The 22,500-nt window shown below is 46.0% G+C and overlaps 34 non-coding genes across 34 annotated transcripts; all 34 read left to right on the top strand.

Moving 5' to 3' along the window:
- Positions 1-1,675: 1,675 nt before the first annotated feature.
- Positions 1,676-1,794, top strand: LOC133438241 (5S ribosomal RNA). The gene has a single exon (XR_009781418.1). It is a non-coding gene; the product is annotated as a 5S ribosomal RNA (ribosomal RNA).
- Positions 1,795-1,993: 199 nt separating this feature from the next.
- Positions 1,994-2,112, top strand: LOC133438120 (5S ribosomal RNA). Its single transcript, XR_009781303.1, has one exon. It is a non-coding gene; the product is annotated as a 5S ribosomal RNA (ribosomal RNA).
- Positions 2,113-2,310: 198 nt separating this feature from the next.
- On the top strand, positions 2,311-2,429 carry LOC133438171 (5S ribosomal RNA). Its single transcript, XR_009781351.1, has one exon. It is a non-coding gene; the product is annotated as a 5S ribosomal RNA (ribosomal RNA).
- Positions 2,430-2,646: 217 nt separating this feature from the next.
- LOC133438219 (5S ribosomal RNA) lies at positions 2,647-2,765 on the top strand. The gene has a single exon (XR_009781396.1). It is a non-coding gene; the product is annotated as a 5S ribosomal RNA (ribosomal RNA).
- Positions 2,766-2,964: 199 nt separating this feature from the next.
- LOC133438153 (5S ribosomal RNA) lies at positions 2,965-3,083 on the top strand. Its single transcript, XR_009781334.1, has one exon. It is a non-coding gene; the product is annotated as a 5S ribosomal RNA (ribosomal RNA).
- Positions 3,084-9,087: 6,004 nt separating this feature from the next.
- On the top strand, positions 9,088-9,206 carry LOC133438130 (5S ribosomal RNA). Its single transcript, XR_009781312.1, has one exon. It is a non-coding gene; the product is annotated as a 5S ribosomal RNA (ribosomal RNA).
- A 199-nt stretch (positions 9,207-9,405) lies between these two features.
- On the top strand, positions 9,406-9,524 carry LOC133438267 (5S ribosomal RNA). Its single transcript, XR_009781441.1, has one exon. It is a non-coding gene; the product is annotated as a 5S ribosomal RNA (ribosomal RNA).
- Positions 9,525-9,741: 217 nt separating this feature from the next.
- Positions 9,742-9,860, top strand: LOC133438100 (5S ribosomal RNA). Its single transcript, XR_009781284.1, has one exon. It is a non-coding gene; the product is annotated as a 5S ribosomal RNA (ribosomal RNA).
- Positions 9,861-10,059: 199 nt separating this feature from the next.
- On the top strand, positions 10,060-10,178 carry LOC133438071 (5S ribosomal RNA). Its single transcript, XR_009781257.1, has one exon. It is a non-coding gene; the product is annotated as a 5S ribosomal RNA (ribosomal RNA).
- A 199-nt stretch (positions 10,179-10,377) lies between these two features.
- On the top strand, positions 10,378-10,496 carry LOC133438210 (5S ribosomal RNA). The gene has a single exon (XR_009781388.1). It is a non-coding gene; the product is annotated as a 5S ribosomal RNA (ribosomal RNA).
- Positions 10,497-10,695: 199 nt separating this feature from the next.
- LOC133438238 (5S ribosomal RNA) lies at positions 10,696-10,814 on the top strand. Its single transcript, XR_009781415.1, has one exon. It is a non-coding gene; the product is annotated as a 5S ribosomal RNA (ribosomal RNA).
- A 217-nt stretch (positions 10,815-11,031) lies between these two features.
- Positions 11,032-11,150, top strand: LOC133438107 (5S ribosomal RNA). The gene has a single exon (XR_009781290.1). It is a non-coding gene; the product is annotated as a 5S ribosomal RNA (ribosomal RNA).
- A 217-nt stretch (positions 11,151-11,367) lies between these two features.
- LOC133438258 (5S ribosomal RNA) lies at positions 11,368-11,486 on the top strand. Its single transcript, XR_009781432.1, has one exon. It is a non-coding gene; the product is annotated as a 5S ribosomal RNA (ribosomal RNA).
- A 213-nt stretch (positions 11,487-11,699) lies between these two features.
- LOC133438185 (5S ribosomal RNA) lies at positions 11,700-11,818 on the top strand. Its single transcript, XR_009781364.1, has one exon. It is a non-coding gene; the product is annotated as a 5S ribosomal RNA (ribosomal RNA).
- Positions 11,819-12,017: 199 nt separating this feature from the next.
- On the top strand, positions 12,018-12,136 carry LOC133438209 (5S ribosomal RNA). Its single transcript, XR_009781387.1, has one exon. It is a non-coding gene; the product is annotated as a 5S ribosomal RNA (ribosomal RNA).
- Positions 12,137-12,335: 199 nt separating this feature from the next.
- LOC133438166 (5S ribosomal RNA) lies at positions 12,336-12,454 on the top strand. Its single transcript, XR_009781347.1, has one exon. It is a non-coding gene; the product is annotated as a 5S ribosomal RNA (ribosomal RNA).
- A 199-nt stretch (positions 12,455-12,653) lies between these two features.
- Positions 12,654-12,772, top strand: LOC133438237 (5S ribosomal RNA). Its single transcript, XR_009781414.1, has one exon. It is a non-coding gene; the product is annotated as a 5S ribosomal RNA (ribosomal RNA).
- Positions 12,773-12,989: 217 nt separating this feature from the next.
- Positions 12,990-13,108, top strand: LOC133438170 (5S ribosomal RNA). Its single transcript, XR_009781350.1, has one exon. It is a non-coding gene; the product is annotated as a 5S ribosomal RNA (ribosomal RNA).
- A 217-nt stretch (positions 13,109-13,325) lies between these two features.
- On the top strand, positions 13,326-13,444 carry LOC133438088 (5S ribosomal RNA). The gene has a single exon (XR_009781273.1). It is a non-coding gene; the product is annotated as a 5S ribosomal RNA (ribosomal RNA).
- A 199-nt stretch (positions 13,445-13,643) lies between these two features.
- Positions 13,644-13,762, top strand: LOC133438256 (5S ribosomal RNA). Its single transcript, XR_009781431.1, has one exon. It is a non-coding gene; the product is annotated as a 5S ribosomal RNA (ribosomal RNA).
- Positions 13,763-13,961: 199 nt separating this feature from the next.
- Positions 13,962-14,080, top strand: LOC133438208 (5S ribosomal RNA). The gene has a single exon (XR_009781386.1). It is a non-coding gene; the product is annotated as a 5S ribosomal RNA (ribosomal RNA).
- Positions 14,081-14,279: 199 nt separating this feature from the next.
- On the top strand, positions 14,280-14,398 carry LOC133438165 (5S ribosomal RNA). The gene has a single exon (XR_009781346.1). It is a non-coding gene; the product is annotated as a 5S ribosomal RNA (ribosomal RNA).
- Positions 14,399-14,597: 199 nt separating this feature from the next.
- Positions 14,598-14,716, top strand: LOC133438236 (5S ribosomal RNA). Its single transcript, XR_009781413.1, has one exon. It is a non-coding gene; the product is annotated as a 5S ribosomal RNA (ribosomal RNA).
- Positions 14,717-14,933: 217 nt separating this feature from the next.
- On the top strand, positions 14,934-15,052 carry LOC133438157 (5S ribosomal RNA). Its single transcript, XR_009781338.1, has one exon. It is a non-coding gene; the product is annotated as a 5S ribosomal RNA (ribosomal RNA).
- Positions 15,053-15,269: 217 nt separating this feature from the next.
- On the top strand, positions 15,270-15,388 carry LOC133438081 (5S ribosomal RNA). Its single transcript, XR_009781266.1, has one exon. It is a non-coding gene; the product is annotated as a 5S ribosomal RNA (ribosomal RNA).
- A 4,283-nt stretch (positions 15,389-19,671) lies between these two features.
- Positions 19,672-19,790, top strand: LOC133438183 (5S ribosomal RNA). The gene has a single exon (XR_009781363.1). It is a non-coding gene; the product is annotated as a 5S ribosomal RNA (ribosomal RNA).
- A 199-nt stretch (positions 19,791-19,989) lies between these two features.
- Positions 19,990-20,108, top strand: LOC133438067 (5S ribosomal RNA). Its single transcript, XR_009781253.1, has one exon. It is a non-coding gene; the product is annotated as a 5S ribosomal RNA (ribosomal RNA).
- Positions 20,109-20,307: 199 nt separating this feature from the next.
- On the top strand, positions 20,308-20,426 carry LOC133438207 (5S ribosomal RNA). Its single transcript, XR_009781385.1, has one exon. It is a non-coding gene; the product is annotated as a 5S ribosomal RNA (ribosomal RNA).
- A 199-nt stretch (positions 20,427-20,625) lies between these two features.
- LOC133438235 (5S ribosomal RNA) lies at positions 20,626-20,744 on the top strand. Its single transcript, XR_009781412.1, has one exon. It is a non-coding gene; the product is annotated as a 5S ribosomal RNA (ribosomal RNA).
- A 199-nt stretch (positions 20,745-20,943) lies between these two features.
- Positions 20,944-21,062, top strand: LOC133438147 (5S ribosomal RNA). Its single transcript, XR_009781328.1, has one exon. It is a non-coding gene; the product is annotated as a 5S ribosomal RNA (ribosomal RNA).
- A 199-nt stretch (positions 21,063-21,261) lies between these two features.
- Positions 21,262-21,380, top strand: LOC133438234 (5S ribosomal RNA). The gene has a single exon (XR_009781411.1). It is a non-coding gene; the product is annotated as a 5S ribosomal RNA (ribosomal RNA).
- Positions 21,381-21,597: 217 nt separating this feature from the next.
- LOC133438106 (5S ribosomal RNA) lies at positions 21,598-21,716 on the top strand. The gene has a single exon (XR_009781289.1). It is a non-coding gene; the product is annotated as a 5S ribosomal RNA (ribosomal RNA).
- A 217-nt stretch (positions 21,717-21,933) lies between these two features.
- On the top strand, positions 21,934-22,052 carry LOC133438255 (5S ribosomal RNA). The gene has a single exon (XR_009781430.1). It is a non-coding gene; the product is annotated as a 5S ribosomal RNA (ribosomal RNA).
- Positions 22,053-22,265: 213 nt separating this feature from the next.
- On the top strand, positions 22,266-22,384 carry LOC133438225 (5S ribosomal RNA). Its single transcript, XR_009781402.1, has one exon. It is a non-coding gene; the product is annotated as a 5S ribosomal RNA (ribosomal RNA).
- Positions 22,385-22,500: the final 116 nt, after the last annotated feature.

Here is a 22,500-nt window from a genome sequence, read left to right as displayed (position 1 = left end):
CATGATGGGCATGAAAACCTCTTCCTGTGCTCTGGACCCCATCCCATCCACATTTATAAAAAACTGTCTCCCAGCCATTTCCCCACTCATCATCAACATCGTCAACTCCTCCTTCAGCTCTGGATCAGTCCCGGACACCCTCAAACTGGCAGCTGTCACCCCCATCCTCAAAAAACCTGGACTCAACCCTGACACCATGAACAACTTCCGGCCCATTTCCAACCTCCCTTTCCTGTCAAACATTCTGGAACGCGCCGTCGCCACTCAGCTCAAGACCCACCTCACCTCCAATGATCTGTTTGAAACATTTCAATCTGGTTTCCGCTCACGTCACAGCACAGAAACAGCCCTCATCAAAGTCACCAATGACCTCCTTCTCTCCTCCGACTCCGGCAACCTCAGCATTCTCCTTCTCCTGGACCTCACAGCAGCCTTCGACACCATCAGCCACACCATCCTCCTCTCCCGCCTGGAATCATCTCTCTACATCACCGGATCCGCCCTCTCCTGGTTAAAATCCTATCTCACCAACAGACATCAATTCATCAGCATCAACAACTGCTCCTCCTCCACTGCCCCTCTGTCACAAGGCGTCCCCCAGGGTTCGGTGCTTGGTCCTCTACTCTTCATCCTCTACATGCTCCCCCTTGGCAACATCATCCGCCGCCACCGCCTCCACTTCCACTGCTACGCCGACGACGTCCAACTGTACATCTCCACCAAATCCCTCACCTCTGCAACCCACTCTACCCTGACCAACTGCCTCGCCGAAATCAAGTCATGGATGCACTCGAACTTCCTCCAACTCAACTACAACAAATCGGACATGCTCATCATCGGCCCAAAATCCCTCACCAAAACCGCTCACAACTTCACCCTCACCATGGACAACTCCATTCTGTCTCCCTCCACTCACATCCGCAACCTCGGAGTTATCCTGGACAGTAACCTCTCCTTCCAACACCATGTCAACCACATCACAAGGACTGCTTTCTTCCACCTGAAAAATATTGCCCGTCTCCGTCCATCACTCTCCTTCTCTACCGCTGAAACCTTGATCCACGCCTTCATCACCTCAAGACTCGACTACTGCAATAGCATCCTCTACGGTTCAACTTCCAAGGTCCTCAATAAACTCCAATATATTCAAAACTCTGCCGCCCGCCTGCTCACCCACACCCGCTCCAGAGACCACATCACCCCAGTCCTCCAGAAGCTCCACTGGCTCCCCATCCCTCAACGGATCCACTTCAAAATCCTTCTCCTCACCCACAAAGCCCTCCACAACCAGGCCCCCTGCTACCTCACCGAACTGCTCCACCGCTACACTCCCTCCCGCAGCCTCCGCTCCTCTGACGCCAACCTCCTGTCCCTTCCAGTCAGAACCAAGCACCGGACCTGGGGCGACAGGGCCTTCTCCATCGCTGCACCCACCCTCTGGAACTCCCTCCCCAAAAACATCCGTGACTGTACAGACCTCCCAGCATTCAAATCCCATCTCAAAACTCACCTTTACAGAACTGCTTTTAATGTGTGATTAATGTCCTGTCTCATGTTGTGTCCTTTTGTACTGTCCTGTGTAATTGTAATTTGTATTATGTGTTTTGTTTTAATGTAAAGCGTCTTTGAGTGCCCAGAAAAGCGCTATATAAATAAAATGTATTATTATTATTATTATTACGGCCATACCAGCCTGGATGCGCCCGATCTCGTCTGATCTCGGAAGCTAAGCAGGGTCAAGCCTGGTTAGTACTTGGATGGGAGACCGCCTGGGAATACCAGGTGCTGTAAGCTTTTTCAACCAGCAGAGAGCGCTCTCGCTTAATCTACCCACACATATTTCAACGTGGTAAGAGCGACAGCTCACGTCCTAAAGTGTTTTGCACATGGTTAAGGCACTTTAACTCCAACAAATAAAACCAACAAATCAATGACTTATATTCTATGACTTATCTTCAACTCCATATCAGAGGTATTTCAAGCAGCAGATTCTGCTTAAGGCCATACCAGCCTGGATGCGCCCGATCTCGTCTGATCTCGGAAGCTAAGCAGGGTGGGGCCTGGTTAGTACTTGGATGGGAGACCGCCTGGGAATACCAGGTGCTGTAAGCTTTTTCAACCAGCAGAGAGCGCTCTCGCTTAATCCACCCACACATATTTCAACGTGGTAAGAGCGACAGCTCACGTCCTAAAGTGTTTTGCACATGGTTAAGGCACTTTAACTCCAACAAATAAAACCAACAAATCAATGACTTTTTTCTATGACTTATCTTCAACTCCATATAAGAGGTATTTCAAGCTGCAGCTTCTGCTTACGGCCATACCAGCCTGGATGCGCCCGATCTCGTCTGATCTCGGAAGCTAAGCAGGGTCAAGCCTGGTTAGTACTTGGATGGGTGACCGCCTGGGAATACCAGGTGCTGTAAGCATTTTCAACCAGCAGAGAGCGCTCTTGCTTAATCTACCCACACATATTTCAACGTGGTAACAGCGACAGCTCACGTCCAAAAGTGTTTTTCACATGGTTAAGGCACTTTAACTCCAACAAATAAGCGCTTCTAAATTATTATCACCAACAAATCAATGACTTATATTATATGACTTATCTTCAACTCCATATAAGAGGTATTTCAAGCTGGCGCTTCTGCTTACGGCCATACCAGCCTGGATGCGCCCGATCTTGTCTGATCTCAGAAGCTAAGCAGGGTGGGGCCTGGTTAGTACTTGGATGGGAGACCGCCTGGGAATACCAGGAGCTGTAAGCTTTTTCAACCAGCAGAGAGCGCTCTCGCTTAATCTACCCACACAAATTTCAATGTGGTAACAGCGACAGCTCACGTCCTAAAGTGTTTTGCACATGGTTAAGGCACTTTAAGTCCAACAAATAAAACCAACAAATCAATGACTTATATTCTATGACTTTTCTTCAACTCCATATAAGAGGTATTTCAAGCTGCAGCTTCTGCTTATGGCCATACCAGCCTGGATGCGCCCAATCTCGTCTGATCTCGGAAGCTAAGCAGGGTCGGGCCTGGTTAGTACTTGGATGGGAGACCGTCTGGGAATACCAGGTGCTGTAAGCTTTTTCAACCAGCAGAGAGCGCTGTCGCTTAATCTACCCACACACATTTCAACGTGGTAACAGCGACAGCTCACGTCCTAAAGTGTTATGCACATGGTTAAGGCACTTTTTTTTTTAATTCAAGATCTTTTTATTGAAATTTTCACAAAGTAAAAAAGGTGAAATGCTGCATGTCAATTACAAATATTTTGAGTAGGCATGGGCATGTTAATCATAGCATACACCAGTGTACAAAATATAAAAAACAATTAAACAGTATGAAAAAATATAAAATAGTAACAAAAACAAACTACAGACCAAACTAATCCCTCCCATGTCACTGCTAGATTACTAATCACAATATGAGGTCACTCTAACATCAAAAGCCTGCACTAGCAATACAAAAGAAATATGAAGTATAGTTCACAGGGTCTGGAATGCTTCTAGAAAAGGTCCCCACACTTTCTGGAACTTATTTGATTGCTGAAGCGAGTATCTAATTTTCTCCAGTTTTAAGCAGGACATGATGTCTTCCAGCCATTGTGCACGAGTAGGAGGGAAGGGATCCTTCCACCTGAACAGAATTGCCCGACGAGCCAAAAGGGAGGCAAAAGACAAAGTGTGCCCCTGTGCAGTGGTTAACTTCCTTCCTCCCTCCATGACCCCAAACAGGGCAGTCAGTGGGTTTGGTTCTAATCTGATTTTAAGCACCAGAGAGAGAGTATGAAATACTTCCATCCAGTACTTGTTTAGACATGGGCAGGACCAGTACATGTGGATGAGAGAGGCTTCTGCTACCTTACATCTTACACAGTATGGACTAATATCTGGGTACATGGAGGATAACTTTGCTTTGGAAATATGAGCCCTGTGTACCACTTTAAACTGAATTAAGCAGTGACGTGCGCACAGGGAGGTTGTATTAACCAGTTTGAGTATGGACTCCCAGGTATCCTCTGATAAGGGAAGCCCTAAGTCCTGCTCCCATGCTGCTTTGAGTTTATCTGTAGGGGCACTCCTAAGATCCAGCAACATGCCATAGAAAGACGAAATGAGCCCCTTTTTGAATGGGTCTGTGGCAAGAACCTTGTCAACTGTGGTCAAGCCTATCGATGCACCAGGGCTGGGTGTCTGGGAAAGAACAAAATGTCTAGCCTGAAGATACCTAAAGAAATGTGATTTTGGAAGGCTGAATTTACTACTTAACTGCTCAAAAGATGCCACGGTGCCGTCTATGAACATATCTCTAAAACGATTCATACCCCTCCTGTGCCATTCCTGGAAGGTGGGGTCCTCAAGGGATGGTTTGAAAGAGTGTTTTGATGCAATGGGGCTAAGAAGAGAGAAGCTGTGAAAACCAAAAAACTTCCTAAATTGGGCCCAAATTCTAAGAGAATGTTTAACCACTGGGTTTTTGATTGATTTAAGTGAAGGAAGTGGAAGTGAGGAGCCGAGTAGGGCAGGAATTGACAGGTCATCAGTTGGATGTAACTCCATCGCCACCCAGTCAGGGCGGTCAGCGCCGTCGCAGTAGAAGGACCAGAATGCAAGGCAGCGCAGGTTAGCAGCCCAATAATAATAACGAAAGTTTGGGAGGGCCAGACCACCTGCAGATTTAATTTTTTGAAGGTGAGTTTTGTTCAAACGTGGCCGTTTACCCCGCCATAGGTATGAAGATATAACTGAGTCAAGGGACTGAAAAAAAGAACCAGGAATAAAGAGTGGCAAGGTCTGGAAAAGGTACAAAAATTTAGGTAAAATTGTCATTTTAACTGAATTGATGCGACCCACAAGAGACATTGACAGGGGTGACCATTGTGTAAGGGTTTGTTTGGTCTCATTTAACAATGAGATAAGATTCTCTTGGAGCAGGTCTTTGTGTTTCCTTGTCACATATATGCCTAAATAGGAGAATTTGTCATTTACGATTTTAAAGGGAAAATTGGAAAGGTCTAAAGCATGCGATTCGAGATTGGTAGGGAAAAGCTCACTTTTGCTGAGATTCAGTTTATAGCCTGAGAGTTTCCCAAACTGACTGAGAAGTGACAGCGCAGGGGGTAATGAGGCCAGAGGGTGAGAGATGAAAAGCAAGAGGTCATCGGCATAAAGCGAGACCTTATGTTCCCTGCCACCTCTCCAGATACCGGACACATCCTCACAAGATCGGAGCGCTGTGGCAAGCGGTTCGATAGCCATGTCAAAAAGCATGGGACTAAGGGGGCACCCCTGACGGGTTCCACGATGCAGATTAAATGGTTTTGACCGTTGAGAGTTAGTACGAATTGAGGCTGTTGGGTGTAAATAGAGAAGCTTAATCCACAGAGCAAAGTTCGGACCAAAACCAAACCTGTCCAGCACAGCAAAGAGATAATCCCATTGGACGCGATCAAATGCTTTCTCCGCATCCAGAGAGACAACGCATTCAGGGATAGCCTCAGAGGCAGAGTAGATAATATTGAACAGTCGCCTTGTGTTGAAGTAAGACTGCCTACCTTTATTGAAGCCAGTTTGGTCTTCAGATATAATTGTGGGGAGGGCATTCTCCAGCCTATGGGCTAGGACTTTAGCTAGGATTTTAGCATCTGTGTTTAAGAGGGAGATGGGCCTGTAGGAGGCGCATTCAGTAGGATCCTTCCCTTTTTTAGCTATGAGGGTGATGCAGGCCTCCGAAAAAGAAGGAGGGAGGGAACCGTGGCTGAAGGATTCTGAAAGAACTGTAGATAGCAATGGGGAAAGCAGAGTAGAAAATTTCTTTAGAAATTCCGCCGGGAAGCCATCAGGGCCAGGACATTTACCCGACTGCAGTGAAGAAATGGCTCGAGTAATTTCCATCAGGGATATCGGTTCTTCTAATGTCTTCCTTAGATCTGGTGAAAGACTGGGAATACTAAGACTATTTAAAAAGTCAGCAATCTCATCTCGATCAGTCTGAGATTCCGAGGTGTATAGCTGGGTATAAAAGTCCCTGAATGCTTCATTTATGAGTAAGTGGTCTGTAGTTACATGGCCATTTGGTAATCGAATCTTAGAAATATTTTGTTTAGCCTTAGAGCCTTTAAGTTGGTTGGCTAATAATTTGTCAGATTTGTCTCCATAAACATAAAACCTGGTTTTACTTTTCAGAATTGACTGTTCAATTGGGTGAGTGGTAAGCAGGTCAAATTTAGTTTTAAGTTCTAGCCGCTTTTTGTAAAGATCTGGGGATTTAGTCCGAGAATATTCTTCATCGACCTCTTTGATTTGGCGGGCAAGGTCTGATCGCTCCCTATAAGATTTTTGCCTCACCCTAGCAGTGTAGGATATAATCTGTCCCCGGAGATAAGCCTTGAGGGAATCCCAGACAGTTAGACTAGACATTCCTGGAGTCATATTCGTGGATAGGAAAAAGGCTATTTCCGTTTCCATTGATTTAACAAAATTTGTGTCCGACAGCAGAGTTGAATTGAATTGCCACTGTCTGTCTCTCTGAGGTAGGTCAGGAAGGGACATGGTTAGAACCACAGGAGCGTGGTCGGAAATGACAATGCTCTGATAAGCACAGGAATGAACCAGGGGAATCAGTTGATTATCAATAAAAAAATAATCAATCCTCGAGTATGTGTGGTGCACTTGTGAGAAAAAGGAGTATTCTCTGTCACATGGATGTAAAGAACGCCACACATCACAAACACCGTAGTCAGAAAGGAACGCCTGAATAAGACGGGCTGACTTACTTGCTGTGCCGGGGTTGGTAGAGGATCGGTCTAGGACTGGGTCGAGCCAGCAATTAAAATCACCACCCAGTATGAGAGAATATGTATTAAGGTCAGGGAGCAGTGAAAACAGTCGTTCAAAAAAGACTGCATCATCTGAATTAGGGGCATAAACGTTCACAAGTACGACCAATGTATTGAATAATTTCCCAGAAACGATCACGTAGCGACCAAACTTGTCAGAAATCACATTGTGCTGCTCAAATGAAACATCCTGACTGATCAGAACTGAAACTCCTCGGGCCTTAGCTTGAAAGGAGGAGTGAAATCTCTGCCCTGACCACCTCGGGAACAGGCGGCTATTATCAGAACTGCGAATATGAGTTTCTTGTAGAAAGGCTATTTCTGTTTTAAGGTGTTTTAGATGTGAGAAGATCCTTTTCCTCTTAACAGGGTGATTCAGACCCTTAACATTCCAGCTCACCAACTTCAAGTATCTACTCATAATATCTAAGAAGAAAAATTAGGTGTGCACAATGACCTAGGCAAAAAAAAAGAAAACGGAAAGGAGGTTGAATGTGACCCACATTAAGTAATGAGTTGAAAAGAGTTAATGCAAAGTTTCTGGCAGTGACATATCCCCCCGACCCACCCACCCCAACTAAGACAGCTGCTATAGAAAAATAAAAAAAAAGCAGCAAGCTCTTCAAAACAAACAAAGTGCAATAAGGCATCTTCCTATCCTACACACTAATAGCTTTTGCTCCCGTATCATGGGTGTATACATATTAGCACCTTAAAACGTGTAGATATAAATAAAAAAAAGAAATACCCTCTCAAATCTTGACCTGTAAGTCCCGATATGAGCCCAGAAATATTTGTACAAAAATATTAAATATAAAACGTCCGACTTAAGCAGCGTAAAAGTAAGGTTAACAGCTTACAATTATTACAAAACTTATAGGTAAATCGGAAAAGCTTTTTTTTTTTTTTTTTGTTTTTTTGTTTTTTTTTCTCTCCCTCTTCACCACTTATTTTTCCCCTTTCCTCAAATAGCCAAAAAAAACTGCAAATTAATAATATTTGCAAAGGGGCAGTCCAACTAACAACAGAGAAAATACTGGTTGTCGCGGGGGTACTCACCCTCCCCTCAGGAATAATGTGACTCACGTAAAAAAAAAGAGAGAGAAAAAAAAGTCAGTCCGTGAGCGTCAGTGAGCCGCACCGGGCTGCAGGCGGAGCCGTGACAGCCTCCAACAGTCCCGTTACGGCGGGTTTGAAGCTTTGCTGCGACTCGTGATGAATTTGCGCGCCTCATCCACGGAGCCGATCCACTTCCTGGCCCCCCCGGACAGCGTGAGCCGGAGCCGGGCGGGGAAGAGCAGAGCCGGCTTCAGACCCAGCTGGTAGAGCTCCGACATGACTCCGCTGTATTCCGCTCGTTGGCTGGCAACTTCTGTAATCCTCCAGGACCCGGATGGGGTGGCCGCGATATTCCAACTTTCCTCTCCGGCGCGCTTCCCTCACGAGGATATCTTTCGTCTGGTACCGGTGAAGGCGGTACCAGACTCTGTCCCGGGGCCGGCTTGGCGGCGAGCGAGCGGTGCGCTCTGTCTATTTCTGGCGGTGACGGCAGCGTATCGTTCCCGAACACCTCACACAGCAGCTTGGAGAAGAAAGCCGCCGGAGACCCGCTCTCGGTCGACTCCGGTAAGCCCAGGATACGGATGTTCTGCCTTCTGCTCCGGCTTTCCAAATCCACCACCTTGGCCTTCAGCCGAGCATTATCATCCCGTAGAGTCGAGCAGATGCCTTCAAGGTCCGTAACTCGCTGGCTGAGGTCTTCTGTGGCGAGTTCAAGGGACGAAACACGTTGGCCATGGTCCTCGACCGCGAGCCGCGTTTGGTCGAGTTTGGAGTCGAGCTGACTGAAAGTATTTTTGAACTCGGCGGCCAGGGCAGCTCGGTGTTCTTCCAGCAACGTAGTAATGGCCGCCAGGGTTAAGACAGCGCCAGCGTCGTCCTTCTTGCCCGACTTGCCGCTCTTCGAAGCCATCTCGGAGGTAAGTGGGCTCGTTCGAGACAAAAAAAAAGAAAAACAGCAACAGGGAATCCTTTTTAAAGGGGAAAGTTTGAAAGTTTGAGGGCTTGGTGGTTTAAAAAGTTTGGCACTCACGGGAGCACTCACGAAACACGTCTACTCCATCTGCTCACCAACCGGAAGCCTCCGGTTAAGGCACTTTAACTCCAACAAATAAAACCAACAAATCAATGACTTATATTCTATGACTTATCTTCAACTCCATATAAGAGGTATTTCAAGCTGCAGCTTCTGCTTACGGCCATACCAGCCTGGATGCGCCCGATCTCGTCTGATCTCGCAAGCTAAGCAGGGTCGGGCCTGGTTAGTACTTGAATGGGAGACCGCCTGGGAATACCAGGTGCTGTAAGCTTTTTCAACCAGCAGAGAACGCTCACGCTTAATCTACCCACACATATTTCAACGTGGTAACAGCGACAGCTCACGTCCTAAAGTGTTTTGCACATGGTTAAGGCACTTTAACTCCAACAAATAAAACCAACAAATCAATTACTTATATTCTATGACTTATCTTCAACTCCATATAAGAGGTATTTCAAGCTGCAGCTTCTGCTTACGGCCATACCAGCCTGGATGCGCCCGATCTCTTCTGATCTCGGAAGCTAAGCAGGGTCGGGCCTGGTTAGTACTTGGATGGGAGACCGCCTGGGAATACCAGGTGCTGTAAGCTTTTTCAACCAGCAGAGAACGCTCTCGCTTAATCTACCCACACATATTTCAATGTGGTAACAGCGACAGCTCACGTCCTGAAGTGTTTTGCACATGGTTAAGCCACTTTAACTCCAACAAATAAGCGCTTCTAAATTATTATCACCAACAAATCAATGACTTATATTATATGACTTATCTTCAACTCCATATAAGAGGTATTTCAAGCAGCAGCTTCTGCTTACGGCCATACCAGCCTGGATGCGCCCAATCTCGTCTGATCTCGGAAGCTAAGCAGGGTCGGGCCTGGTTAGTACTTGGATGGGAGACCGCCTGGGAATACCAGGTGCTGTAAGCTTTTTCAACCAGCAGAGAGCGCTCTCGCTTAATCTACCCACACATATTTCAACGTGGTAACAGCGACAGCTCACGTCCTAAAGTGTTTTGCACATGGTTAAGGCACTTTAACTCCAACAAATAAAACCGACAAATCAATGACTTATATTCTATGACTTATCTTCAACTCCATATAAGAGGTATTTCAAGCAGCAGATTCTGCTAACGGCCATACCAGCCTGGATGCGCCCGATCTCGTCTGATCTCGGAAGCTAAGCAGGGTCGGGCCTGGTTAGTACTTGGATGGGAGACCGCCTGGGAATACCAGGTGCTGTAAGCATTTTCAACCAGCAGAGAGCGGTCTCGCTTAATCTACCCACACATATTTCAACGTGGTAACAGCGACAGCTCACGTCCTAAAGTGTTTTGCACATGGTTAAGGCACTTAAACTCCGACAAATAAAACCAACAAATCAATGACTTATATTCTATGACTTATCTTCAACTCCATATCAGAGGTATTTCAAGCTGCAGCTTCTGCTTACGACCATACCAGCCTGGATGCGCCCGATCTCGTCTGATCTCAGAAGCTAAGCAGGGTCGGGCCTGGTTAGTACTTGGACGGGAGACCGCCTGGGAATACCAGGTGCTGTAAGCTTTTTCAACCAGCAGAGAGCGCTCTCGCTTAATCTACCCACACATATTTCAACGTGGTAACAGCGACAGCTCACGTCCTGAAGTGTTTTGCACATGGTTAAGGCACTTTAACTCCGACAAATAAAACCAACAAATCAATGACTTATATTCTATGACTTATCTTCAACTCCATATCAGAGGTATTTCAAGCTGCAGCTTGTGCTTACGACCATACCAGCCTGGATGCGCCCTATCTCGTCTGATCTCAGAAGCTAAGCAGGGTCGGGCCTGGTTAGTACTTGGATGGGAGACCGCCTGGGAATACCAGGTGCTGTAAGCTTTTTCAACCAGCAGAGAGCGCTCTCGCTTAATCTACCCACACATATTTCAACGTGGTAACAGCGACAGCTCACGTCCTAAAGTGTTTTGCACATGGTTAAGGCACTTTAACTCCAACAAATACGCGCTTCTAAATTATTATCACCAACAAATCAATGACTTCTATTATATGACTTATCTTCAACTCCATATAAGAGGTATTTCAAGCTGCAGCTTCAGCTTACGGCCATACCAGCCTGGATGCGCCCGGACTCGTCTGATCTCGGAAGCTAAGCAGGGTCGGGCCTGGTTAGTACTTGGATGGGAGACCGCCTGGGAATACCAGGTGCTGTAAGCTTTTTCAACCAGCAGAGAGCGCTCTCGCTTAATCTACCCACACATATTTCAACGTGGTAACAGCGACAGCTCACGTCCTAAAGTGTTTTGCACATGGTTAAGGCACTTTAACTCCAACAAATAAGCGCTTCTAAATTATTATCACCAACAAATCAATGACTTGTATTATATGACTTATCTTCAACTCCATATAAGAGGTATTTCAAGCTGCAGCTTCTGCTTACGGCCATACCAGCCTGGATGCGCCCGATCTCGTCTGATCTCGGAAGCTAAGCAGGGTCGGGCCTGGTTAGTACTTGGATGGGAGACCGCCTGGGAATACCAGGTGCTGTAAGCATTTTCAACCAGCAGAGAGCGCTCTTGCTTAATCTACCCACACATATACGTGGTAACAGCGACAGCTCACGTCCTGAAGTGTTTTGCACATGGTTAAGCCACTTTAACTCCAACAAATAAGCGCTTCTAAATTATTATCACCAACAAATCAATGACTTATATTATATGACTTATCTTCAACTCCATATAAGAGGTATTTCAAGCAGCAGCTTCTGCTTACGGCCATACCAGCCTGGATGCGCCCAATCTCGTCTGATCTCGGAAGCTAAGCAGGGTCGGGCCTGGTTAGTACTTGGATGGGAGACTGCATGGGAATACCAGGTGCTGTAAGCATTTTCAACCAGCAGAGAGCGCTCTCGCTTAATCTACCCACACATATTTCAACGTGGTAACAGCGACAGCTCACGTCCTAAAGTGTTTTGCACATGGTTAAGGCACTTAAACTCCGACAAATAAAACCAACAAATCAATGACTTATATTCTATGACTTATCTTCAACTCCATATAAGAGGTATTTCAAGCTGCAGCTTCTGCTTACGACCATACCAGCCTGGATGCGCCCGATCTCGTCTGATCTCAGAAGCTAAGCAGGGTCGGGCCTGGTTAGTACTTGGACGGGAGACCGCCTGGGAATACCAGGTGCTGTAAGCTTTTTCAACCAGCAGAGAGCGCTCTCGCTTAATCTACCCACACATATTTCAACGTGGTAACAGCGACAGCTCACGTCCTGAAGTGTTTTGCACATGGTTAAGGCACTTTAACTCCGACAAATAAAACCAACAAATCAATGACTTATATTCTATGACTTATCTTCAACTCCATATCAGAGGTATTTCAAGCTGCAGCTTGTGCTTACGGCCATACCAGCCTGGATGCGCCCGATCTCGTCTGATCTCGGAAGCTAAGCAGGGTCGAGCCTGGTTAGTACTTGGATGGGAGACCGCCTGGGAATACCAGGGGCTGTAAGCATTTTCAACCAGCAGAGAGCGCTCTCGCTTAATCTACCCACACATATTTCAACGTGGTAACAGCGACAGCTCACGTCCTAAAGTGTTTTGCACATGGTTAAGGCACTTTAACTCCGACAAATAAAACCAACAAATCAATGACTTATATTCTATGACTTATCTTCAACTCCATATCAGAGGTATTTCAAGCTGCAGCTTGTGCTTACGACCATACCAGCCTGGATGCGCCCTATCTCGTCTGATCTCAGAAGCTAAGCAGGGTCGGGCCTGGTTAGTACTTGGATGGGAGACCGCCTGGGAATACCAGGTGCTGTAAGCTTTTTCAACAAGCAGAGAGCGCTCTCGCTTAATCTACCCACACATATTTCAACGTGGTAACAGCGACAGCTCACGTCCTAAAGTGTTTTGCACATGGTTAAGGCACTTTAACTCCAACAAATAAGCGCTTCTAAATTATTATCACCAACAAATCAATGACTTCTATTATATGACTTATCTTCAACTCCATATAAGAGGTATTTCAAGCTGCAGCTTCAGCTTACGGCCATACCAGCCTGGATGCGCCCGATCTCGTCTGATCTCGGAAGCTAAGCAGGGTCGGGCCTGGTTAGTACTTGGATGGGAGACCGCCTGGGAATACCAGGTGCTGTAAGCTTTTTCAACCAGCAGAGAGCGCTCTCGCTTAATCTACCCACACATATTTCAACGTGGTAACAGCGACAGCTCACGTCCTAAAGTGTTTTGCACATGGTTAAGGCACTTTAACTCCAACAAATAAGCGCTTCTAAATTATTATCACCAACAAATCAATGACTTGTATTATATGACTTATCTTCAACTCCATATAAGAGGTATTTCAAGCTGCAGCTTCTGCTTACGGCCATACCAGCCTGGATGCGCCCGATCTCGTCTGATCTCGGAAGCTAAGCAGGGTCGGGCCTGGTTAGTACTTGGATGGGAGACTGCATGGGAATACCAGGTGCTGTAAGCATTTTCAACCAGCAGAGAGCGCTCTCGCTTAATCTACCCACACATATTTCAACGTGGTAACAGCGACAGCTCACATCCTAAAGTGTTTTGCACATGGTTAAGGCACTTTAACTCCAACAAATAAAACCGACAAATCAATGACTTATATTCTATGACTTATCTTCAACTCCATATAAGAGGTATTTCAAGCAGCAGATTCTGCTTACGGCCATACCAGCCTGGATGCGCCCGATCTCGTCTGATCTCGGAAGCTAAGCAGGGTCGGGCCTGGTTAGTACTTGGATGGGAGACCGCCTGGGAATACCAGGTGCTGTAAGCATTTTCAACCAGCAGAGAGCGGTCTCGCTTAATCTACCCACACATATTTCAACGTGGTAACAGCGACAGCTCACGTCCTAAAGTGTTTTGCACATGGTTAAGGCACTTAAACTCCGACAAATAAAACCAACAAATCAATGACTTATATTCTATGACTTATCTTCAACTCCATATCAGAGGTATTTCAAGCTGCAGCTTCTGCTTACGACCATACCAGCCTGGATGCGCCCGATCTCGTCTGATCTCAGAAGCTAAGCAGGGTCGGGCCTGGTTAGTACTTGGACGGGAGACCGCCTGGGAATACCAGGTGCTGTAAGCTTTTTCAACCAGCAGAGAGCGCTCTCGCTTAATCTACCCACACATATTTCAACGTGGTAACAGCGACAGCTCACGTCCTGAAGTGTTTTGCACATGGTTAAGGCACTTTAACTCCGACAAATAAAACCAACAAATCAATGACTTATATTCTATGACTTATCTTCAACTCCATATCAGAGGTATTTCAAGCTGCAGCTTGTGCTTACGGCCATACCAGCCTGGATGCGCCCGATCTCGTCTGATCTCGGAAGCTAAGCAGGGTCGAGCCTGGTTAGTACTTGGATGGGAGACCGCCTGGGAATACCAGGGGCTGTAAGCATTTTCAACCAGCAGAGAGCGCTCTCGCTTAATCTACCCACACATATTTCAACGTGGTAACAGCGACAGCTCACGTCCTAAAGTGTTTTGCACATGGTTAAGGCACTTTAACTCCGACAAATAAAACCAACAAATCAATGACTTATATTCTATGACTTATCTTCAACTCCATATCAGAGGTATTTCAAGCTGCAGCTTGTGCTTACGACCATACCAGCCTGGATGCGCCCTATCTCGTCTGATCTCAGAAGCTAAGCAGGGTCGGGCCTGGTTAGTACTTGGATGGGAGACCGCCTGGGAATACCAGGTGCTGTAAGCTTTTTCAACAAGCAGAGAGCGCTCTCGCTTAATCTACCCACACATATTTCAACGTGGTAACAGCGACAGCTCACGTCCTAAAGTGTTTTGCACATGGTTAAGGCACTTTAACTCCAACAAATAAGCGCTTCTAAATTATTATCACCAACAAATCAATGACTTCTATTATATGACTTATCTTCAACTCCATATAAGAGGTATTTCAAGCTGCAGCTTCAGCTTACGGCCATACCAGCCTGGATGCGCCCGATCTCGTCTGATCTCGGAAGCTAAGCAGGGTCGGGCCTGGTTAGTACTTGGATGGGAGACCGCCTGGGAATACCAGGTGCTGTAAGCTTTTTCAACCAGCAGAGAGCGCTCTCGCTTAATCTACCCACACATATTTCAACGTGGTAACAGCGACAGCTCACGTCCTAAAGTGTTTTGCACATGGTTAAGGCACTTTAACTCCAACAAATAAGCGCTTCTAAATTATTATCACCAACAAATCAATGACTTGTATTATATGACTTATCTTCAACTCCATATAAGAGGTATTTCAAGCTGCAGCTTCTGCTTACGGCCATACCAGCCTGGATGCGCCCGATCTCGTCTGATCTCGAAAGCTAAGCAGGGTCGGGCCTGGTTAGTACTTGGATGGGAGACCGCCTGGGAATACCAGGTGCTGTAAGCATTTTCAACCAGCAGAGAGCGCTCTTGCTTAATCTACCCACACATATTTCAACGTGGTAACAGCGACAGCTCACGTCCTGAAGTGTTTTGCACATGGTTAAGCCACTTTAACTCCAACAAATAATTCAATTCAATTCAATTTTATTTATATAGCGTCTAATACAACAGAGTTGTCTCTAGACGCTTTACAGAGACCCATACCCAGAACATGACCCCCGAGCAGTTATTACATAAACAATGGCAGGTAAAAACTCCCCTAGTGGGAGAAAAACCTTAAGCCAAACAGTGGCAAGGAAAAACTCCCCTTTAGGAGGGAAGAAACCTTGAGCAGGACCAGGCTCATCAGGGGGGACCCTCCTGCCGAGGGCCAGACTGGTGGGTCAGGGACGGCAACAGCACAGCAGGCAGGTGGAAGCAGCAACGGGATGACCAGGGGTGGGGACCGCAGGCCAGCACGCAGCTCCCGAAGCTCCGGCCCAATCAGCAAGTCCCAGGTTGGGGTGCAGGGTCAGGAAAAGACTTGTGCTCCGTAATGCAAGCTACAAGCCACCCACGGCCACCTTGCAGGACAAAAGAGAGAAAAGGGAGGAGAAGGGGGGGCCAGCAACGGGATGACCAGGGGTGGGGACCGCAGGCCAGCACGCAGCTCCCGAAGCTCCGGCCCAATCATCAAGTCCCAGGTTGGGGTGCAGGGTCGGGGAAAGGTTGAGAAGGGGCAGGGCCAGGGAGAGGAGTCTTGAGGGACGAACATTCTCCCCCGCCCAAAAGGGGCCGTTACCCTGCCCCCCTCACTCCCACACTGCAGGTTCCGGTGTCCGGCAAAGGATGCTGCAACATGGACAAAAGAGAGAAAAGGGAGGAGAAGGGGGGGCCAGCACAAGAAACCACAGGAGCGACTCTGACACACTAAAGTTTACACTACCTAGAGATTTACCAACACCAGCTAGAGGTTTACTAAACACTAACTATAGGCCTTACTAAACAGAAATGTTTTAAGTTTAGTTTTAAAGGTGGAGGTGGTGTCAGCCCCCTTAACCCAGATTGGAAGTTGGTTCCATAGTAGTGGCGCCTGATAGCAGAACGCCCGCCCTCCAAATCTACATTTAGATACTCTAGGAACTACGAGTAAACCTGCACTCTGAGAACGGAGAGCTCTGACAGGAACATAAGGCACTATCAGGTCTTGCAAATAATGCGGAGCTAAGCCGTTTTGGGCTTTATACGCAAGTAATAAAATTTTAAATTGGATTCTGAATTTTACGGGTAACCAATGGAGCGACGCTAACACTGGAGAGACGTGGTCTCTCCTGCTAATTCCTGTCAGTACTCGTGCTGCTGCATTTTGGATCAGCTGGAGCCTATTCAGCAAATTACTTGGACATCCTGCTAACAACACATTACAGTAATCTAGTCTAGAAGATACAAACGCATGAACTAGTTTTTCTGCATCACTCTGTGAGAGGATTTTCCTAATCTTTGCAATATTACGGAGATGGAAAAAGGCTATTTTACAAACCTGATTGACATATGGTTTAAACGACAAATCCTGATCGAAAATAACACCAAGATTTCTCACAGTTGCACTGGAAGCCATCGCAACACCATCTAATCCCTTCCTAAGATGCTCTGGACCAAGAATGATAACCTCTGTTTTATCTGAATTTAGAAGCAGGAAATTTCTGGACATCCAGTCCTTGATGTCCCTAAGACATGCCTGAAGTTTAACTAACGGTTCTGTTTCATCCGGCTTCATAGACAAATAGAGCTGCGTATCATCAGCATAACAATGAAACTGTATGCCGTGATTCTGGATTATACTTCCCAACGGCTGCATGTATAAACTGAACAAGATTGGCCCTAGCACTGAACCCTGCGGAACACCATAACAGACCCTTGACTGTTCTGAAGAAACCTCATGTACATGAACAAACTGGAACCTGTCAGATAGGTATGATTTAAACCAACATAGAGCTGTCCCTTTAATCCCAACAACATGCTCTAACCTGTGCAGTAAAATGCCATGATCTATAGTGTCAAAAGCAGCACTGAGGTCCAGTAGAACCAGTATGGACACTAATCCCTTATCTGAGGCCATAAGGAGGTCATTCGTGACTCGAACAAGTGCTGTCTCTGTGCTATGATGCATTCTGAACCCTGACTGAAAGACTTCAAACAGATCATTTCTATACAAATAGTCACATAACTGGCTTGAAACTGCCTTTTCCAGAATTTTAGACACAAATGGAAGGTTGGAAATTGGTCTATAATTAGCTAAGGTGTCTGGGTCAAGAGAAGGTTTTTTAAGTAAAGGTTTAATTACTGCGACTTTGAAAACCTGTGGTACATATCCTAAACTTAGGGATAAGTTAATTTGGTCCAGTATTGTCGTACCAATAAGAGAAAAAATATGTTTGAATAGTCGAGTCGGGATGGGGTCTAACATACATGTGGTTGACTTAGCTCTATTAACGAGTGAAGTCAGCTCAGGGAGGTCTATAGGATCAAAACAGTCTAGAGACAAGTCAGAGCCTAGGGAAGTCGCTAAAGCTGAAGAAACACCTACAACCGGCTGGTTGATTTCTTCTCTAATTCTCGCAATTTTACTGTTGAAGAAGCCCATAAAGTCCTCACTACTGAGAGCTGCAGGAATGCACGGCTCAACAGAGTTGTGACTCTTTGTCAGCCTGGCTACAGTGCTGAACAGAAAACGTGGGTTACTTTTGTTATCCTCTATCAACGTTGAATAATAAGCTGTTCTGGCTTTGCGAATGGCTTTTTTATATACTATTAGAATATCTTTCCATTCACGATGAGAGTCTACAGACCTACAAGAGTACCACTTCCTTTCCATTTTACGCACGTTTTGTTTCAACATGCGGATATCTGAATTATACCAGGGAGTTAAGCTCCTGTGGCTAGAAACCCTCCTTTTCAAAGGAGCAACTTCATCTAAAGCTGAATGCAACAAATCAGCAGTGTTACTAGCAAGGAAATCAACATCTGCAGAGGTAGAACCCAGGTCACTGGCCTCGACTACATCACTATTTCGCACTGTCGTAAGATAAGCAATGGCCTCCCTAAATTTAACAATAACTTCATCAGACAAACATCTGCTAAAATAATACCTCCTATTTTGCACTTCAACATCAACAAAATTAAATTCAAACGTTATTAAGTAATGGTCGGATAAAAGGGAGTTTACAGGTGACACCAACAGACCATCAGTTTCAACACCGTAGGTGAGAACGAGATCGAGAGTATGATTAAAACAGTGCGTCGGTTTATCCACTTTTTGTGAGATACCCATTGATTCTAGAAGAGAATCGAAGGCTAATTTAAGATTATCGCTTTCAACATCCATATGAATGTTAAAATCACCCACTATGATGAATTTATCTGTGCTGATCAATAATCCAGAAAGGAAATCTGAAAATTCAGACAAAAACTCCAGATACGCACCAGCAGGGGGCCGGTACACTACCACTAACACAACTGGCTTCTCTGATTTCCGGCTCGGAAATTTCAGACCAAGCATGAGGCTTTCAAATGTATTATAGTTGCACTTAGGTTCAATTTTTGTTTCGAGACCGGAGTTATAAATTGCTGCGACTCCTCCGCCTCGGCCCGTGCTTCTAGGAATGTGATGATTAAAGTAGCCGGGCGGAGTTGATTCATTCAAACTAACATACTCTTCCTCCTGTAACCATGTTTCTGTTAAGCAGAAAATATCACTCCTGCTCTCTGTAATTATATCATTTACTAACAGAGACTTAGAGCTTAATGATCGTATATTTAGTAGTCCGCATCTAATTTTTAGGTCTGTAATTGGTACCAAATGTACATTGGTTTTAATTTTTACAAGGTTATCTTGGTTAACGCCTCTATAACGCTGCACCTGGTGAACTTTTGGAGGGCGGGGAACTGCAACCACTTCTATTTTGCTAGGCACCTCTAACTGACTAAGCCTCGCCTCCAGCCCTGTTAAACTACAGCTCTGCATCCTGGCCTGGACCCTGCATTGTCAGGGGGAGTGTCTAATAACATTGGCCAGATTTCTAGACATAAGAGCTGCACCATCCCGGGTGGGATGAATGCCGTCCCTTCTAATCAGACCGGGCTTTCCCCAGAATGTCTCCCAGTTGTCAATAAAGTCCACGTCGTTTTCTGAACACCACTTTCTGAACAAATAAGCGCTTCTAAATTATTATCACCAACAAATCAATGACTTATATTATATGACTTATCTTCAACTCCATATAAGAGGTATTTCAAGCAGCAGCTTCTGCTTACGGCCATACCAGCCTGGATGCGCCCAATCTCGTCTGATCTCGGAAGCTAAGCAGGGTCGGGCCTGGTTAGTACTTGGATGGGAGACTGCATGGGAATACCAGGTGCTGTAAGCATTTTCAACCAGCAGAGAGCGCTCTCGCTTAATCTACCCACACATATTTCAACGTGGTAACAGCGACAGCTCACGTCCTAAAGTGTTTTGCACATGGTTAAGGCACTTTAACTCCAACAAATAAAACCGACAAATCAATGACTTATATTCTATGACTTATCTTCAACTCCATATAAGAGGTATTTCAAGCAGCAGATTCTGCTTACGGCCATGCCAGCCTGGATGCGCCCGATCTCGTCTGATCTCGGAAGCTAAGCAGGGTCGGGCCTGGTTAGTACTTGGATGGGAGACCGCCTGGGAATACCAGGTGCTGTAAGCATTTTCAACCAGCAGGGAGCGGTCTCGCTTAATCTACCCACACATATTTCAACGTGGTAACAGCGACAGCTCACGTCCTAAAGTGTTTTGCACATGGTTAAGGCACTTAAACTCCGACAAATAAAACCAACAAATCAATGACTTATATTCTATGACTTATCTTCAACTCCATATCAGAGGTATTTCAAGCTGCAGCTTCTGCTTACGACCATACCAGCCTGGATGCGCCCGATCTCGTCTGATCTCAGAAGCTAAGCAGGGTCGGGCCTGGTTAGTACTTGGACGGGAGACCGCCTGGGAATACCAGGTGCTGTAAGCTTTTTCAACCAGCAGAGAGCGCTCTCGCTTAATCTACCCACACATATTTCAACGTGGTAACAGCGACAGCTCACGTCCTGAAGTGTTTTGCACATGGTTAAGGCACTTTAACTCCGACAAATAAAACCAACAAATCAATGACTTATATTCTATGACTTATCTTCAACTCCATATCAGAGGTATTTCAAGCTGCAGCTTGTGCTTACGACCATACCAGCCTGGATGCGCCCTATCTCGTCTGATCTCAGAAGCTAAGCAGGGTCGGGCCTGGTTAGTACTTGGATGGGAGACCGCCTGGGAATACCAGGTGCTGTAAGCTTTTTCAACAAGCAGAGAGCGCTCTCGCTTAATCTACCCACACATATTTCAACGTGGTAACAGCGACAGCTCACGTCCTAAAGTGTTTTGCACATGGTTAAGGCACTTTAACTCCAACAAATAAAACCAACAAATCAATGACTTATATTCTATGACTTATCTTCAACTCCATATCAGAGGTATTTCAAGCTGCAGCTTCTGCTTACGGCCATACCAGCCTGGATGCGCCCGATCTCGTCTGATCTCAGAAGCTAAGCAGGGTCGGGCCTGGTTAGTACTTGGACGGGAGACCGCCTGGGAATACCAGGTGCTGTAAGCTTTTTCAACCAGCAGAGAGCGCTCTCGCTTAATCTACCCACACATATTTCATTGTGGTAACAGCGACAGCTCACGTCCTGAAGTGTTTTGCACATGGTTAAGGCACTTTAACTCCGACAAATAAAACCAACAAATCAATGACTTATATTCTATGACTTATCTTCAACTCCATATCAGAGGTATTTCAAGCTGCAGCTTGTGCTTACGACCATACCAGCCTGGATGCGCCCTATCTCGTCTGATCTCAGAAGCTAAGCAGGGTCGGGCCTGGTTAGTACTTGGATGGGAGACCGCCTGGGAATACCAGGTGCTGTAAGCTTTTTCAACCAGCAGAGAGCGCTCTCGCTTAATCTACCCACACATATTTCAACGTGGTAACAGCGACAGCTCACGTCCTAAAGTGTTTTGCACATGGTTAAGGCACTTTAACTCCAACAAATACGCGCTTCTAAATTATTATCACCAACAAATCAATGACTTCTATTATATGACTTATCTTCAACTCCATATAAGAGGTATTTCAAGCTGCAGCTTCAGCTTACGGCCATACCAGCCTGGATGCGCCCGGACTCGTCTGATCTCGGAAGCTAAGCAGGGTCGGGCCTGGTTAGTACTTGGATGGGAGACCGCCTGGGAATACCAGGTGCTGTAAGCTTTTTCAACCAGCAGAGAGCGCTCTCGCTTAATCTACCCACACATATTTCAACGTGGTAACAGCGACAGCTCACGTCCTAAAGTGTTTTGCACATGGTTAAGGCACTTTAACTCCAACAAATAAGCGCTTCTAAATTATTATCACCAACAAATCAATGACTTGTATTATATGACTTATCTTCAACTCCATATAAGAGGTATTTCAAGCTGCAGCTTCTGCTTACGGCCATACCAGCCTGGATGCGCCCGATCTCGTCTGATCTCGGAAGCTAAGCAGGGTCGGGCCTGGTTAGTACTTGGATGGGAGACCGCCTGGGAATACCAGGTGCTGTAAGCATTTTCAATCAGCAGAGAGCGCTCTTGCTTAATCTACCCACACATATACGTGGTAACAGCGACAGCTCACGTCCTGAAGTGTTTTGCACATGGTTAAGCCACTTTAACTCCAACAAATAAGCGCTTCTAAATTATTATCACCAAGAAATCAATGACTTATATTATATGACTTATCTTCAACTCCATATAAGAGGTATTTCAAGCAGCAGCTTCTGCTTACGGCCATACCAGCCTGGATGCGCCCAACCTCGTCTGATCTCGGAAGCTAAGCAGGGTCGGGCCTGGTTAGTACTTGGATGGGAGACTGCATGGGAATACCAGGTGCTGTAAGCATTTTCAACCAGCAGAGAGCGCTCTCGCTTAATCTACCCACACATATTTCAACGTGGTAACAGCGACAGCTCACGTCCTAAAGTGTTTTGCACATGGTTAAGGCACTTTAACTCCAA

The sequence above is a fragment of the Cololabis saira genome, unplaced genomic scaffold (assembly GCF_033807715.1).
Source record: "Cololabis saira isolate AMF1-May2022 unplaced genomic scaffold, fColSai1.1 scf101, whole genome shotgun sequence".
Classification (NCBI taxonomy): Eukaryota; Metazoa; Chordata; class Actinopteri; order Beloniformes; family Belonidae; genus Cololabis; species Cololabis saira.
Note: the sequence above shows the minus strand (reverse complement) of the source record. Positions and strands in the feature narration are given on the sequence as shown.